Here is a 4,371-nt window from a genome sequence, read left to right as displayed (position 1 = left end):
AATTTCAAGATATAAGAAATTTTGGAAATTCCACCATAAATAAAATTGTTTACTACAAGAAACATTTTGGTTCATGACTTTTTAAAAGACCACCCCTAATAAAATTACTAGTAATTGACATTAGATCTTTAAGGCTGGGCTGAAAATACTTAAACAGTTGGCTTTGTAGATAAATCTGAATATTTACCATCTCGTGGACCCAGTTTAAGTTCTGTTGCTGTTTCAAATGAAAACACTGTGTTTCCATTTTAAACATACTTCAAGGGAGCCTGCTAAATGAAATTTTTCCTTTATCTTAGTTCTTAACCATATAATGTCAAATAGTGTGTGAGAAGGGAAGGTGGAAGTTATTCAGGACAATAACACATGTTTAAATTAAAAAAATGTAAAGTGTTATCTAATTTTAATACTTATGGTACATTACAAATCATGAGTTGTCATATTTGTTTTTTCTACCTGCCTGAAAATATCTTCATACTATATCCTAATATTGTCAATAAAATATTTAAAGATATTGAGCTGATTTTTTTATATTGTTAAGAGTACCAGCATAAGAAAACTTATACAAATTATAGTAAAGTGAAGCAGATTGCAATTGTCTTCCTCCTTTTTACAGCTTTTTAAATTTTATTTTATTAATCATATTGTGTGTATGTTTGTGTATGTGTGTGTGGGAAATAGACGTGTGTCTCTCATTGTTTTCATCTTAAATCTCCTCCAGAAAGACTTAACATGAAAAAATTGAACAATTAAGAGGGAAATTAGGTTGAAACAACCATTGGGATAATTCTCATAATTTTACCATCGAGAGAGTAAAAAGGAAATATTCCTGAAGCACCTAAAGTAGCTATTCACAGAGAACAAAAATAGATTAATTATTTCATCCTCTAATTTTTACATTATTTTAAAATTGTTAAGTGTTTGTGTTTACATATATTAATCAAAGCATACAGACCCTTTGCTAGAGCTAGGCAATGCTACTGATCTCAGGAAGGTTTCCCCTTTTCTCTGATAGGATTTTCTTGTGCAGTCATGAGGCTTGAAGGAATGGGAATCAGGGAATCATTCCATAGGAGAGGGAAAAGGGTGAGTTAAAAAAAAATGTTGTGGCTGCTGTCGCTCTGTTAGCATTGTGGCCTGACAGGGGATGCTAACTTTTTAGAACACAGATAAATCTTTCTTTATTCATGATTTGGGAGTACAAGGATTTTAGGTGAAGAGAATTCAAGAGAGAATGGTAGAGATTCATGTATATTTCCAACCTAAGTTGAGTTATTCACTTTTGTTACACACTGTGCTAGGTACATTTTCTCCTTTTGATACTTCTATGGAGAGGTTGGAGATTTGTTGTTAGTAGAATCAGAAAAGAAAAAGACTATTCAAATATTAGTTTGTTTTTTTAAGTTCAATTTTTAAACATATTAGGTTTCATTTTATAAAATTAAGCAGAAAACAACGAAATTTTTAGTTCAAGTGAATGAAAATTTTTTCTTACTAAATACCAATCATTTCTATTACTTTAAAGTTTATTTAATATTCTTAGTGAATATTATGATAATTCAGAGTAGTTAGAGCTTTTCCAGTGATCTAGATTTAATACAGGTGGTGATCACTGCATCATTGAAAACACTACCTTCCACGCCAGGTTGCTCCGTTCATCCCATTTCCAACGTACTAACATCGAAGGCTGGTGTCTACTCAGTAAACAACTCAGCACAACACATCATTTGCAGTCATATATATTTCTTTCCGAATTAGGGGCCTCTGGAAATTGGTTCTCCAAAAGAAGACCCAGAAAGGTCTTCTTTTCTACATAAAAGCAGGGGAGAATAAAAGAGTGGAACTGACAAAAGATTCAAGTAAGGATAGGATTTTGTCATCTATAAGTCTCCTGTAGTGAACAGTTGGGCTGCCCCCGAGTTTGTATCAGACCACTTCACCTCAGCTGGTGGAAAGTATGCAACTAACCAACAGTCAAATTTCTGGGAGCAACTAGGACAGTATTTCCTTCCCCATCTGTGAATCTGATGGAGAGGAGGTTCCTAGGAAATGAGAGTCAAAAGAGCCTCCTTTTCCTCCTTCCTGGGAATTGCAAGCTCACTGAGTTACATATGAAAACTGAGTCCAGTGAAGTTATGGAAATTGGTAAATGCCATATGGATACAAGTTGCCATGTAACTCAGAGTATCTCCATTGTCCTTATTTTCTTCTCCTTTGAAAGATGCAAGCCAGATAAAATTAGTGGCTATATTTTACCCACAAATTCTTCTTTAAGGTGGCATTCTAACAAATACTTAATCTGAGAGTGGTATTTCCTGAAATTCTATGTTGGGTTATAACAGTTACTAGATTAAAGTGGTAATTTAATTCTCTGACTTATGGAAGTGATATTTCTGGGAATGGTATTAGAGTACAGCTATTTGTAACTTCAGAAAAGCCCTGCTTGAATGGCAAAGTACCCCTGAAAGTATCACCACTGCATGTTCCCACAATTGTCACAAAAAGCAAAAGGCCATCAAATTTATTTCCTTTAAGAATTTTAATTATCCATATTTTAGCTGACTAGCGATTTAGCTTATTGTAATATTATAAATAGTGACCACTAATATTATTAAAGGGTTAAAGTCTTATAAAAATAATCTTTTGTAAAGGGGGAAATTAGCTAAATCTTATCTCCAATTATGTCACTAATTTGCTTCATTCCAGATGAATCAGGAAACAATGCTAAAGCAGTAACTAGCAAATATTGAGTGCTTATCATTATGCAAATAAGACAACAGAGGCTTAAGTTTAATAAGTTGCCCAACACTCAGCTGACTGTTTGGGCTTCTTCACAACACATGTTCCAGGAGGGTCCAGCGAAGTTACAAGGTTTCTTATGACAGCACTGAAAGTCCCAGAACATTACTTCTGCTACATTCTTCTGGGCAAGCAAGTTCCTAATACCAGCCCAGAATCAAGCAGAAGCAAATTAAACTTCACTTTTCAGGGGAGGAAATAGTAACGAATTTGTGTACGTATTTAACCCACCACGATCACTCATACAGACTTGCTGCGTCTATTTCACACATTCCGCTAATTGTAATCTGGCTTCTGCCTCTATCACTGTCAATGGTCACTGATGAACTTCATATCAGAGGACTGTTCCAGTCTTGGGCATGCTTATATCTCTAGGCCGGATGTCTTCCCTCATCTTTAGTCCTATATATCCAGCTGTCTTCTTAAAATCTCTTAGAAGTCTCAGTGGTACCTCCAACTAAACGTATTCCAAATTAAACGCATCATCTCTCCCCTCTCTCCCTACCTCTAAGCCAGCTCTCTTTCAGTGTTGACTCTCTCAGCAAATGACATCACCAGTTATGTAAACGTGAAATTTAAGACATATTCCTAATATCTCAATCTCCCTTATTCTCTTGTCTAATTAATTACAAAATCCTATGAATTTACCCTCTTCAATACCTCTCGAATCTTTACCCTTAATCCAAACTATGGCTATTTCTTTCTAGGAATATCATAAGATTCTCTTAACCTGTCCCTCCATAATTATTTTCCATCTTCCACTTCTGGTGACGACATCCAAGTTTTTCTGTGAGGGCTGTCCCTTTCCTCTTCTCAGGTCATGTAGTTCAGGTGGGATTGACAGTACCATCTGGATTCAGAAGTGGGAAAGTCATTCTGCCCTGACCATGAGTACATCCTCTTGCTTGGTCATAATGATTGTTTCGTGGATGAACATGTGACTTAACTTGTTCAATGAATGTCAGTCCTAGGATATTTACTGGAAGTACAGAGAAACGTAGGTTCTCTTTCTGATAGGGTAATAATATATGAGAGTTTTGATTTTAGGCTGCCAGCTGTCATTTCACCCCCAGAAGAGAATATCATGCCTAAAAATAAAGTCAACACAGTAGAAAGCAGAGCTGTGATACAGAGAGATATATTCCTGAAAATATCATTAAGCCTCCAGATCCTAAAATGCCTGAATATCTGCTCTTGGCCATGCTTTACAATCTTGGAGCCAAGAAATGATCTTTTTTCTTAAACCAGTATGAGTGGAAATTTTGTTAATTGAAACAGAAATAATCTTGCATGATGCCACTCTTTGATCTCTTCTGTTTAACACAGCTAGAGCGATTGTCTCAGAATATTCATCTGATCATGCCAACCATTCTGTTTTCCCTCCCAGCTTATTGCATGTAGGGTAACCAACTGAGCAACCCTTTAACATGACCCTCGAGGTTTTGTATGACAATCTCCTATCTACCTCTCTAGCGTTATCTCTTTCTGGTCCAGTTCCTGCTCTCTCCACTCCAGCCACAGAAGGAACTTTTTATCAGCCATTGTGTTCCCTCTTACCAAAGGGGCTTTACA

Source organism: Propithecus coquereli, unplaced genomic scaffold (assembly GCF_000956105.1).
Source record: "Propithecus coquereli isolate 6110/MARCELLA unplaced genomic scaffold, Pcoq_1.0 Scaffold50, whole genome shotgun sequence".
Taxonomy (NCBI): Eukaryota; Metazoa; Chordata; class Mammalia; order Primates; family Indriidae; genus Propithecus; species Propithecus coquereli.
This window is presented reverse-complemented; position numbering follows the sequence as displayed.